The following is a 14,552-nucleotide window of genomic DNA, read 5'->3' on the forward strand; positions in this document are numbered from 1 at the left end:
CAAATTTACAGGGAAAGTCATTGGGCAACTAATGTGAGTCACTTATGCAGGATGTAAAACAATATTTGGAAAACAGAGGGGATACAGGATTCATGGTTGTTGAAGTTGGAATAGTGTTGGCAGACACTGAAAAAACACACTGTATGGCATGTGCTATTCATATACTGATACAATCGAGACATATAAAATTAAGCCCGTCATTGGGCAGGGATTGTCTCTATCTGCTGCCCAAATTGTACATTCCAAGCACTTAGTACAGTGCTCTGCACATAAGTGCTCAATAAATACTATTGAATGAATGAATGATAGGCATATATTTTAACACAATTATATTTTAATACAATTTGAGAGTAAGGCTGACATCCTTTACTACTAATGAATCTTCTCCAAGCTTCTAGTTTAGTACTCAGTCCTCAAGAAAGCACTCAGTAAGTGCCATCATTGGTATTGGTTGTGAGATCTGGATATTAATTCATTCATTTGTATTTATTGAGTGCCTACTCTGTGCCAAGCACTGTACTAAGTGCTTGGAAAGTACAATATGGCAACAGAGACAATCCCTACCCAACAATGGGCTCATCAGGATATAGAAAAGACATATTCATTTGTTTTGGTAGAATTGTGAGTGATGGATCCCTTAATGCATAATAATCAATAATGATGGTATTTGTTAAGACCTTACTATGTGCCAAGCACTGTTCTAAGCATTAGGGTAGATAGAAGGTAATCAGGTTGTCCCACATGGGGCCCACAGTCCTAATCCCCATTTTACAGATGAGGTAAGTGAGGCACAGAGTAGTTAAGTGAATTGCCTAAGGTCACACAGCAGACAAGTGGAGGAGCCAGGATTAGAACCCACATCCTCTGACTCCCAAACCCGTGCTCTTTCCACTAAGCCACACTGCATTCTCTACCTTAAATGTCGATAAAAGATGAGCTTGAAAGACAGGCAGGCAGGCAGACAGATCTACGCTTCCCTTTTAAAGATGATGCTGTTGAATAGTGAGATCCTGCCCAGGCATGCAGGTGTAACTACAGTGATTAATATGCAACTGACATCCAGTTGCTCACAATGTGCGTGTAAAGACTGCATGAAACGATACAATGCAATACTCTTTTGTGTGATACACTCCTAAGCACTTAGTACAGTGAAGCAGCGTGGCCTAGTGGCAAGCAGGCCTGGGTGTCAGAGGACGCAGGTTATAATCCTGGTTCCTCCACTTGTCTGCTGTGTGACCTTGGTCAAGTCTATTAACTTATTTGTGCCTCAGTTACCTCATCTGTAAAATGGGGATTAAGGCTGTGAGCCCCAAGTGGGACAACTTGATTACCTTATATCTACCCTAGCACTTAGAACAGTGGTTGGCACATAGTAAGCACTTAACTAATACCGTAATTATTATTATTATTACAGTGCACTGAATATAGTAAGCACTCAGTGAATAAAATTGATGGAATAATTATTCTTTGCAGCACATGTACCATTTTTAAAACTCCCTCTTGATTTTCCAGGCTTCCAAAATCCTCTTTAAAAATGAGGAAATCGTCCTTTGATCCCCATGTCTGGTTGCTGTTACCCAAAATTAAACTGCCAAATTTAGTTGCTAAAGGTCTGTTTCGTGGCATCTACAGCTTTTGTACTACCCGCCCTACTTGCCTGTGCCCTATTTCAGTTCATCAAATCACAGACTGTTTAGAAGGATTTAGGAGCCTTGGGTTATGTTTAAAAAAGTTTTGTCTAGTATCTAACCTATGAACATTTCATGTGCTTTGTCAATCACTCTATTTTATTCACAATGCAGTTAGCAATCAAAAAATCTCATGCAAGGAGGATGTTATGAAATTTAAGCCCTGTGATCCCATTTTTTTCCTATTCATACTTTTTACCCTGATAATCTAAATTTAGTTTCTTGCTTACATTTTCTTAAGGATTCTAAAATTAATATTTGGCCTGATTTCCCTTCAGTTCCATTTCCCTAAGGTGGGGACAAAGCGGGGACTATTGAATACCCCAGTGGACCATCATTAATAGTATTTATTGAGCACTTATTGTAAAAGGACACTGTGTTAGGGGTTTAGGAATATATTGTCATACAACACATGATTTCTGTCCTTAAGTAGCAGTCAGTACAGCCTTTTCCTCTCCATCCAAACCACTACCTCGTTAGTACAGTCACTCATCCTATCCTGAATGAATTACTGCATCAGCTTCCTTTCTGATCTCCCAACCTCCTTTCCCTCCCCACTTCAGTCTATACTTCACTCTGCTGCCCGGATTATCTTTCTACAGAAACATTCTTGGCATGTCACCCCCTCCTCAAAAGTCTCAGTGGTTGTTTATCAATCTTCAAATCAAGCAAAAACTCCTCACTATTGGCTTCAAAGCTCTCCATCACCTTGACCCCTCCTACCTCACCTCTCTTCTCTCCTTCTACATCCCAGTCCACACACTCCGCTACTCAGCTGCTAACCTCCTTACTGTGCTTCATTCTTGCCTGTCCCACCGTCGGCCCCTAGTCCACGACCTACCTCTGGCTGGAATGCCCACCCTCCTCAATTCCACCAAGCAATCACACTTCCCCCCTTCAAAGCCCTAGTGAAGGCTCATCTCCTCCAGGAGGCCTTCCCAGACTAAGCCCCCCTTTTCCTCAGTTCCCCCTCCCCTCCCCATTGCCCTGAATCTCTCTCTCTGCTCTACCCCTCTCCCCTACCTCACAGCATTTGTGTATATACATACCTATCTCTAATTCTATTTATATTAATGCCTGTTTACTTGTTTTGATGTGTATATATCTATAATTCTATTCATTTATATTGACGCTATTGATGCCTGTTTTGATGTCAGTCTTTCTCCTTCTAGACTGTGAGCCCATTGGGTGCAGAGGATTGTCTCTCTGTTGCTGAATTGTACTTTCCCAGCTCTTAGTATAGTGGTCTGTACCCATTAAGGGCCCAGTAAATGTGATTGAATGAATGAATGAATGAATGGAGGAGACAAGGAGACAAACGTCAAGTTTTCAATAGGCCTGAGTAAGAACGCAGGTAAAAATAATACATAGCAAGCAACTAAATAAGTGCCTAGACAAGAAAAAAGCACAGGTGACATGGTGGGGATAGGGGGAGAAGGGGAAACAGAAAGAGTGGAGATGAAGCAGAGTGCCAAAGGGAAAGAGCATGGGCCTCAGAGTGTGGAGGCCTGATTTTTGATCACAGCTCCAACCACTTGCCTGCTGTGAGACTATGGGCAAAGCAGCTTGGCTCAGCAGAAAGAGCACAGGCTTGGGAGTCAGAGGTCAAGAATTTTAATCCTGGCCCCGCCACTCCTCAGCTGTGTGACTTTGGGCAAGTCACTTAATTTCTCTGTGCCTCAGTTACAGAGACTGTGAGCCTCATGTGGGGCAACCTGTTTACCTTGTATCCCTCCCAGCACTTAGCACAGTGCCTGGCACATAGTAAGCGCTTAACAAATGCCATCATTAATTAATTAAACAAACTTCTCTGTGCCTTAGTTTCCTCTTCTATAAAAGGCATAGAAGAACCTCCCACTCCCTCCCACTTAGTCTGTGAGCCACACGTGAAACAGGGACTCTGTCCAATCTGGTTCTACTGTATTGACCCAGCACTTTGTATTAGGATGGCTGATATTGAGGTTAGGGAAACAAGTGGCTGATATAGAAGCAATACTTTGGATCCTTAAACTCTGTGTTTGGAAGAACATTGAAGGGAGCAGGAGGTCAGTGTGGGGACATTAGTTGCCTGCAGTATCAGGACAAAGAATAAAGCAAAAAAGAGGTGGAATTAGATGGCACAGTGGGCCTACAAAAAGAATAGATAATACCACATATAAAGGAGTTTTGAAAATATTTTCATACACCCTGAGCCACATCAAATGTTTTGAATGTTTTGATAGTTTTATGTTATCTCCCACTCCCTCTACATCACCCTGACTTGCTCCCTTTGTTCTGTTCCTGTCCTAGCCCCACAGCACTTTTGTACATATCCCTAATTTTATTCATTGGTATTGATGTCTGTCTCCCACCTCTAGACTGCAAGCTCACTGTGAGCAGGGAATGTCACAGTTTTTTGTTGTGTTTTGATTTCCCAAAGGGCTTACTACAGTGCTCAGCACACAGGAAGCGCTCAATAAATAAAAACAATAATAATTGTGGTATTTGTTAAATACTTACTATGTGCCAAGCACTGTACTAATTACTGGGGTGGATACAAATTGGGATGGATACAGTCCCTGTCCCACTTGGGGCTCACAATCTCAATCCCCATTTTACATATGAGATAACTGAGATGGAGAGAAGTAAAGTGACTTGCCCAAGGCCACAGAGCAGACTTGTGGAAGAGCCAGGATTAGAACCCATGACCTTCTGACTCTCAGGCTCATGCTATACCTGCTATGCCATGCAGCTACCATTTGATCAAATGAATGGATGAATGAATGAAATCCACCTCTGGGACAGAACTGGGGGGGGAGGGAGGGTGGCAAATGAAGTGTGAGGGAGTAATAGAGGGATCAGGGGCAATAATCTTTGTTCTGTGTTTTGTGGGCTGGGCTCCGGGACCAGAATCCACTGGTCTGTGCATCAGGGTTGGTTGAACCAGAAAAATTCCTTGGATCCTTTGTGTTGCCATCTTGTTCTTGAATTGATTGATTCGCTCAGTTGTATTTGAGTGCTTAGTGTGTGCAGAGCACTGTACTAAGTGCTTGGGAGAGTACAATATCACAATAAACAGACACATTCCCTGCCCACAAGGAGCTGACAGCCTAGATTTGTGGCTATGGGTGGGTCTTTCCCTTTTTGTGAGGCTTCTCTTACAGGAATGTTGCTACATTTGGTGGTAGGGAGTAGTTGTCAGAAACACTTAGTACAGTGCTTGGCATATAGTGAGTGCTTAATAATTAGAGAATCAGCATGGCCTAGTGCATAGATCAGGGGCCTGGCAGTCAGAAGAACCTATATTCTAATCCTGGCTCTGCCACATGTCTGCTGGGTGACCTTGGGCAAGTCGCTTCACTTTTCTGGGCCTCAGTTACCTCCTCTGTAAAATGGGGATTACGACTGTGAGCCCCTTGTGAGATATAGACTGTGTCCAACCTGATTATCTTGCATCTCTCCCAGCACTTAGAACAGTGCCTAGCACATAGTGCTTAACAAATACCATAGAATAATTATTATTATTTTTAGTAGTAGCAGTAGTACTAGTACTAGGAAAAATATGTGCCCAGCTTTCTGGGCCTGGAGTTTAGTGTAAGGGAAGGGCCATTAATGATGGTCCCTGTTACTCCCTGGAAAGTGTCTGGTAGTTTCCTTTTGAATCTGAATAGGCTTCTGTCCCCCAAATGTCTCCATACTGGTACAAGAACTTGTCATAGTCTGCTTCGACTGACCTGCTCACTGACTCCCTGCCTCCAGCCTTTCCCCTCTACCAACCATGCTTCCCTCTGCAGCTTGGTTCATTTTTTTAAAGAATATATTTCTGTGCACATCCACCTACTCCTCAAAAACCTCCAATAGTCACCCATTCATCTCTGCATCAAGTAGAAACTCCTCACCTTTTCCTTTAAGGCAATTGTTCAGCTTTCTCCCCCTCTAGAATGTGAGCTCACCGTGAGCAGGGAATGTGTCCGATCATTGTTATACTCTCCCAAGTGCTTAGTACAGAGCATTGCATACAGTAAGCACTCGATAAACAGGACTGAATGAATGAACGAATGAATAAATGAAGCTTTCTCCCTCCTATCCCCACTCTTCCACTACTAACCAACCTGTGCATTTCACTAGGCCACCAAACTACTCACTGTGCCCCGAACTCATCTATCCATCGACCGTTTGCTTATGCTCTCCTTCCTGACTGGAACTCCCTTCCCCGTCATTTTCAACAAACTCCCACTCTTCCTACCTACAAAGCCCTACTTAAATCATACCACTTCTGGGAAGCCTACCCTAACACCTCATTTCACCACCTTATTTTCCCCTCCTTTCTACATGGTCTGTGCCCTTATAAGCACTTTGATACTCATTGTACCCACCCCCCACACCCATCACAGCATTTATGCCCCTTTACTTATATTTTGTCATTTCTCCAGTCTGTAATTTATTTCACCCTCTGTAATATAAACTCCGTTAGAACAGGGATTGTGTCTCCCACTCTATTTTATTCTCCAAAGTGCTTAGCAAAACACTCTGCACAGAATAAATTCTCAGTAAATATGATTGATTTGATCGATCAAAATGAGAGAAATAGAAAAATGGGAGGGAACATCTGGCAGAGAGAATGCAGAAGGGGGAAAGAGAAGGGACGAGGAGACACAGAGAGAGAATAAATGGTCCTTTGAGATCCCTTTCTAGTAAACACTCTTTTCCCTAGATATTTCTTCACATGAAAAGAATGAGAATAAGAAACAAATCTGCTGCTGCTCTGTGGCACTTCTCTCAAGTTTAAGGTGAAGGAAGACTGCTAGCTGAGGTGACTTGCATTCTTGGCCTTCGAGATGTGTGGACCTCTCTAAACCCGCATTCTAACTCAGACTGACAGGGTAGAAGCACCCTTCATTGCCAAAACATTGAATCTGACACTTGCCCCACTGAAGGCCAGCACCAGTTTACTGAAAATAAGAAAGCAAAATCTGCTTATTCATATCAGGCCCAAAGGAAGGATGAGGGGAGAGTACTGTAGTACTGCTAATTAGTTCTTCCTCTCCTTCCTCTTTCTACCCATCGTACCTTTTGCACCTCTTCTCTGCAGCCCATTCTCCACAAGGTAGTGATTCTTGCTGAACATGGCAGCAGAAAATCCGTGTACCAAGCCACACAAGTCCAAACAGGGCAAGTAGAGTAGAAGGGTTGAAATCCTACTGAGACTTCTCTCTCTTTTACTCTCCATGGCCAATTCATCACTAGTTCTGTGGTGCTGGTTCCCTCCACTCAGATCCAAAAGCTATCTGGGAAGGATCATGGCATAGTGGAAAAAATATGGTCCTGGGAGTCAGAGGACCTGGGTTCTAATCCCAACTCTCAAAATTGCTTGTTGTGTGACTTTGGGCAAATTCTAACTTCTCTGTGCCTCAGCTTCCCCAACTGTCAAATGAGTTTTCAATATCTTTTCCCCCCTCTTATTTAGACGGTGAGCCTCATTTAGGACAGGAAATACGTCCAACGTAATTAACTTGTTTCTACCCCAGCACTTTGAACAGTGTTTGACACAAAGTAAAAGTTTAACAAGTACCATTAAAAAAGCTATAATACCAATCCAACTCTTAATAGGTGGGACAGGGATTACTCTGAAGCCCCCCTTCCATACACCCTGCTCCAGGCTGTTCTTCTTTCAGCTATTAGAATCATCTTCTTTGATCATCATTCTGGTGATATCGCTTTCCTTCTCAAAATTCCAAAATGGCTCCCAATTACTAGTTGGCTAAAATCCAAACTTCAGATCCTGTGCTCTCAGAGGCTGCATCCTTTACTCCTTCCCTTATTAATCCACCGGTGACTTCTGATAAACCCAAGTCCATTCTCCGTTCCTGCCAAGCTAATCAGCTTCCCATCCTTCATGTTGATGCATAGGCTTTAATGCCTTTGCTGTCATCATTCCTTTCATCCCGTATACCCTCCCGGCTCCTCTTTCCTAAACTGTTCTTTCCCTCCTTCTCATGTCTATTTAAAATCCACTTGCTCCATTAAATCTTTCCCCACTAGCTTCTCTTGATTCTGGTCCCACCGGTCATTCCAGAAAACTGTATAATGTATGATTATCACTGCACACATTGTTCTTTTTTTTCGGTCATTTGCATGCTGATGTGACATCAATGTGTATGCCTTTCTGTCATATATATATATATGACAGAAAGGCATACACCTAACTTTGAATGTGAGTCTTCTTCAGTTTGTATCTCTGAGTTGGCCAGTTGGCCCATGGTTTTCCTCAAGTACAGAGGAAATAGGATGTCTCTCCTTCTGGACTGTAAGCTTATCGTAGTCAGGGAAAGTGTCTCCCAAACTCTGTTGTTTTGCACTCTTCCAAGCATTTAATACAGTGCTCTGCAAGCAATATGTGCTCAATAAATTCCCCTGATGATGTAGTAAAGGCTTAACAAATACCTCATTGCCACATTCCTCTTTTTCCTTGCCCTCCTCTTTTTCCTCTTCCTCTTCTGTCTTCTCCTTCTCCCTACTAAAATTACATGTGTACCAGGAACCTTCTCTTAATAATCTCTCCAGATGTCATTCTGTTTTCCCTCCCTACTGAGTCACCCATGCACTTGAGTCCAAACCCCCTAAGCACTTATATATTTACTCCACCTCTACAGCACTTATGCACATAAACTTGGTCTCTGTTGCATCCCTTACCTGCAATTTATTTTAATATCTGTCCCCCTTACAAGAATGTAAATTCAGTACAGGGATTATATTTCCTTACTCTACTGCATTCTCCCAAGTGCTTAATATAGTGTTCTATACCCAGGAGGTCCTCAATGAATACCACTGATTAATTGATTGAATCATATAATTTCCCATCTCTGGCTGATAATATAGGAAGAAGTTGGAGGATCTCTAGGGAGGGTGCCAATGTGTTCTCTAAAGCCAGAAAGAGAGAAAGTGGCTTACAGTGTCCTCTTGGCGAAGAGACTGTGAGAATAATACATATGATAATAAACCAGCAGAGAAAGATTTGTGTTTTTGGCAAAGAGTAATGTCTGGAATTTGTGGATTTGAAAACTATTTCAAGTTCCACCTTGCATCCTTTTGAATCCAGCTCCAGAAGGAAGCAGGTGCAGTATTTGCTGCAAAGCTATAACATATGTTAAGATATGTAAAGGAAATTGAAATGAGTTAAATAATGAAATCAGAATAACTGAGGGGTTTATCTGTTTCTTTATTCTTTTCAATATGAATGATAAATGACTAAAAGAAATGGGACACCACACTTAGAACTCCAAATCTAGAGAATGTCCCTGGAAACATAAGGGGAATTTTCACTGATGTGTAAATTTAGTCTGGGCTCAAATCATTATTTCCCCACGGTTTTGGAACATATGCAGAAATACAAACCACCAGTGCCAAGAAACGTATAAATATAGCAAACTCCTATACGCCTAGATAAACTGTAAAAATAAATGAAGTCATCAACAATATCAGATGTAATTGAATAATAAGTTTTCATTCAATATTTAATAGCTTCCAGATGACTTGATGTTTCTCTAAAAATAAATATTATATAGAAAATACAAAGTCTTAATAAAGAGTTGAATTTTTTTCTAGGAAGAGATGCAAAAATCTTGATAAAATACTCCAGTTTTGGGAGAAACACATGAACAATCCATTCTCCTTTCTCTTTTCATTAGAAAAAAGGTGTTAATCTTCTAGTAAACTCCTAGACGTTAGTGTTCTCTCACCACCTTGTTTAATCCTGTATTTGTGCATAAGAAAACTTATTTTCCCCTCCCAGATGACAGGCTGTAGCAGTCAGTCACATTACTCCATCTTCTATGATGGGCTGGGCTTTGTGCAGGGAGGCAAAGGGAGAGAATGAGTCTTCCTTCAGACATCAATCCCAGCTGTTCAATCCAATGCTGTACACAAAGAAGACACCCAATAAACACTCTTGGTTGATTGATTTAAATTGTGATTCTCAATAAATTTGTCTTGTCTAATGATGTCAAGCTGTCCTTGACCCATAGTGATGCTGTGGACACACCTCTCCCTGTAGGACCCACCTCCAGCTGCAATTGTTCTGGTAGTGGATCCAGAGAGTTTTCTTGGTCAAAATATGCAAGTAGTTTACCATTGCTGCCTTCCGCGCAGTAAAGTTGAGCATGTGCCCTTGACTACTTGTTTGTTTTTTTTTTCTGTTTTGTTTAGTTGTCTGTCTCCCCCATTTAGACTATGAGCCCGTTGTTGGGCAGGGATTGTCTCTATCTGTTGCCAGATTGTACATTCCAAGCATTTAATTCAGTGCTCTGCACATAGTAAGCTCTCAATAAATACAAGTGAATGAATGAATGATTGTCTCCCTTGATGCTGCTGCCCAGCACAGGTTGGTTTTGACTTGTAGCAGATTGCCTTTCATTCGCTAGCCATGGCCCAAGCTAGGAATGGAATGGATAGGCCTCTGATTGACTACTAGTTAAGACTGGTAGAGCACTGGAAACTCTCCAGATGCGACCCTGAGAGGGACTCCACAAACTACCGCCCCACAAAACAAACTCAAAATTCTACTGCTCATTCATTCTGTGACTTTGTGGTGCTCCTTTACACCATTTTTGTGTTGATTTATAAGTGGCCCTGGGGATCATCATTTCTATGGGATGATGGAAAGAGGAATATGAAGGAAAAGCTTTTTGGTTTTCCATAAACACTGCTTCCTCCCTTCTTCTGTAAAGATATTCATGTATCCCCTCTATGTTAGTGTTATATTTCCTAGGCTGTAGGCTCCTAGATCCCCTCTCAGGGTCTCTACCAGTCTGCACGGGAAGGAGAGTCAAACAGAGGCATTTCCATTCCATTCCTAGTTGGGCACTGGCTAGCGAGTGGAAGGCAGTCTGCTACAAGTCAAAACTCACCTGTGCTGGGCAACAGCGCATGGGAGAGAGTCGAGGGAGGAGACTCGAATTTACTGCCTGGAAGGCGGCAGTGGTAAACCATTTCCGTATTTTTACCAAGAACACTCTATGGATTGCAGATGGAGAGTGGGGAGCTCTGGGAGAGATGTGCCACAACGTCGCTCTGGGTCAAAGATGACTCTACAGCATAAGACGAGAGACAAGCTCCTAGAAGCCAAGGATCATGACTATTTGTTTGGCTAGGTATAGAACACATTCACCACAAAAACTGTAACTGCTTACCTTTTAGAGAAAGTTTACTGGACATGAATGCTTGTGTCTGAGTCTCTCATCAACCATTTGCTGGAATAAAACTCCCTCACAGTTGAAGGGAACTTGGAAAATAGATCAGAAACCCCCCTCATCCATCATAGAAAGACAAATAATGTTGGGGTCAAAGTGTAGCAATATTGATTTGGACAGGTAACTTCACTTCCCTAGGCCTCTGTTTCCTCAGCTGTAAAATTAATTAATTAATTCATTCGATTGTATTTATTGAGCGCTTACTGTGTGCAGAACACTGTACTAAGTGCTTGGAGAGTACAATTCAGCACAAAATGGAGACAATCCCTACCCAACAATGGGCTCACAATCTAGAAGGGGGAAGACAGAAAACAAAACAAAGCAAGTAAACAGGCATCAATAGCATCAAAATAGATAAATAGAATTATAGATATATACACATTAATAAAATAAATAGAATAACAAATATTTACAAATATACACAAGTCCTGTGGGGTGGGGGTGGGGGACAGGGGTGTTGAGCTGAGGGAGAGAGTAGGGGCAGTGGGGAGGGGAGGAGGAGCAGATGAAAAGGGAGGCTTAGTCTGGGAAGACCTCCTCGAGGAGGTGAGCTTTTATTTCTTCGTGTCATCCTTGACTCAGTTCTCTCATTCACTGCACACATCCAATCCATCACCAACACCTTCCGGTCTCACCTTCACAATATCGCCAAGATCCACCCTTTCCTCTCCATCCAAATTACTATCGTGCTGGTACACTCTCTGATAATATCCCAACTGGATTACTGTGTTAGCCTCCTCTTGGATCTCCCTTCCTCCTGTCTCTCCCCACTCCAGTCTATTCTTCATTCCGCTGCCCGGCTCATCTTCCTACAGAAACACTCTGGGTATGTCACTCCCCTCCTCAAAAACCTCCAGTGGTTGCCTATCAACCTCTGCATGGAACAAAAACTCCTCACTCTTGGCTTCAAAGCTCTTCATCACCTTGCCCCCTCCTATCTCACCTCTCTTCTCTCCTTCTACTGCCCACCCCATACACTCCACTCCTCTGCCGCTAACCTCATCACTGTCCCCCGTTCATGCCTATCCCGCCGTCGACCTCTGGCCCACGTCCTACCACTGTCCTGGAATGCCCTCCCTCCTCACATCGCCAAACTAACTCTCTTCCTCTCTTCAAAACCATACTGAGACCTCACCTCCTCCAGGAGGCCTTCCCTGACTGAGCCCACCTTTCCCTCTGCTCCTCCTCCCCTTCCCTTTCCCCTACCCTCTGCTCTTCTCCCTTTCCATCACCTCAGCACTGTGCTCATTTGTATATATTATTCATTATCCTATTTATTTTGTTAATGATGTGTATATGTCTATGATTCTACTTATCTAGATGATGTTGTCTTGTTTTGTTTTGTTCTGTTTTGCTTTGTTGTCTGTCTCCCCAATTTAGACTGTGAGCCCATCACTGGGCAGGGATTGTCTCTATCTGTTGCCGAATTGTACATTCCAAGCACTTAGTACAGTGCTCTGCACATAGGCCTCAAGAGTTGAGGATTAAGTTTATACTTCTCCTTGTTGGTTCTTGTAGGGCCCATTGGTTCTGGAGTGAAGATTTAACCCTGGGACCTCTGGCAGATTCCTTCATTTTAATTCATTTCCATAGTTCTTGGAGGCCAAACAATGACTTGTGAATGCAACCAAATGGGTGACTCCATTTCTGGCTCATGAAATAAACTCTGAGACTCTAACAGGTGGGGTTGCAAGGGTCAGTGTGGGTAGGTGTGAACTGAGCTGACCAATTTTGAGTGCTGTATAAAATGCAGTTTTCTGAATCATGGGAATTTTAAAAAAATTATTAACAGCAAATCAATAGTAATACAAACATTAAAATATAGGAGATTGGTAATAGGCTCAACTTGAATGCATTTCCAATTATATTGGCCACATATTATTGATTTGAAATCACTGTCATCTTTTTCACTTGTCAGAGAGAGAATCCAATTATCTTCTTTACATATGCTAATGGATGCTGATTTTTATTGTGGTGTTCATGAAGTTCTCCAAGAGTTAAAAACCATTGATTGACATGAATACTTTTCCATTATGAGAGCCATTATGAGGCCCAGAAGTGCATATCAAATGAGAGATCATTCAAATTAATTCAGCATCTCAGTTGTAGAATCAACTGACTCTTTCAACTTGAAAAACCTGAATTTGCAACAGTTGAAAATCATTTGGCTTGCTTCTCCCTTCTGAGGCTGGAGGCTTTGACAATATACCTTCTCGAACTATGGAGGAAGAGACCAACTCGCACTTCACTCTTTGTCAGGTTTTCTGCTGCAGTCAGGAAAAAATGCTTCCACAAAACCTCGGTAAGACTAGTGACTTCTGAAGTAGTCACTGTGGCTGCAGAGGTCCGTTGGACTCTGAGCCACAAGGAGCCTGAAATTCTGCTCCTCTGGCCACATCAACCTACTGATTTTTGTTTTTATTTTGGGTAGTTGCCCTTCATTATTGTTGTTGTTGTCTTATGCTGTCGTGCTGTGTCCGACCCCTAGAGATGACATGGACAGATCTCTCCCAGCACGCCCCACCTCCATCGGCAATCGTTCTGGTAGTGTATCCATAGAGTTTTCTTGGTAAAAATATGGAAGCTGTTTGCCATTGCTTCCTTCCACACAGTAAACCTGAATCTCACCCTCAACTATCTCCCATGCCGCTGTTGCCCAGCACAGGTGAGCTTTGACTTGTTGCAGATTGCCTTCCACTCACTAGCCACTGCCCAAGCTTGGAATGGAATGGATATGCCTCTGATTGACTCTCACTCCCATAGTCGAGACTGGTAGAGTACTGGAAACTCTGCAGGTGCGACCCTGAGAGGTGTCTTTCTTATTATTCTTGTGAATATCATTATTATTATTGTATTTGTTAAACATTTACTATGTGTTGAGCACTCTGAGTGCTGGAGCGGATTCTAACTAATCAGGTCAGACACAGTCCCTGTCCCACATGGGGTTCATCCTTTGTGGAGGAATGTGGCATAGTGGAAAGAACATGGGCTTGGGAGTCAGCGGACGTGAGTTCTGATCCCAGCTCTGCCATTTGCCCGCTGTGTGACCTTGGGCAAGTCATTTAACTTCTCTGTGCCTCAGTTACCTCATCTGTAAAATGGGAATTAAGATTGTGAGCCTCACATGGGACAACCTGATTACCTTGTATCTACCCCAGTACTTAGAGCAGTATTTGGCACATAGAAGCACTTAACAAATATTATTATTATTATTATTATTATATCCTCATTTTACAAACGATGGAACTGAGGTATAGAGAAGTTAAGTGAATTGTCCAAGTTTCCACATTAGGCAATTGGCAGAGCTGGAACTAGAACTCACATTCTCTGTCTCCTAGGCCAGTGTTCTTTCCACTACAGCATGCTACTTCTCCTTGTCTTGTATGCCACTTAGCATTTCGCTTCATCACTCCTCATGTGTCTCTCTGCCAGTTCAAATTTCTCCCTTATATTCTTGTTTTGAAAGCTCCTTCAGGGTCGTGAATGGTATTTAATTCCCATCTCTGCATAGGTTCCTGGACTTCTTTACTATGCTCTACACACAATAAATATTACTCTGCACTTACTACAGTCATTGTACCTCCATCGAAAGGCCAGTGGCTCACTGTGTATGTGGGTGCAGGAACTGAATAAAGGA

The 14,552-nt window shown here is 42.5% G+C and overlaps 1 non-coding gene across 1 annotated transcript; it reads right to left on the reverse strand.

Annotated features, from left to right (window-relative positions):
• Positions 1 to 13,590: 13,590 nt before the first annotated feature.
• On the reverse strand, positions 13,591 to 13,728 carry LOC114815473. Its single transcript, XR_003763256.1, has one exon. It is a non-coding gene; the product is annotated as a small nucleolar RNA SNORA7 (small nucleolar RNA).
• Positions 13,729 to 14,552: the final 824 nt, after the last annotated feature.

This window comes from Ornithorhynchus anatinus, chromosome 1, assembly GCF_004115215.2.
Source record: "Ornithorhynchus anatinus isolate Pmale09 chromosome 1, mOrnAna1.pri.v4, whole genome shotgun sequence".
Lineage (NCBI taxonomy): Eukaryota > Metazoa > Chordata > Mammalia > Monotremata > Ornithorhynchidae > Ornithorhynchus > Ornithorhynchus anatinus.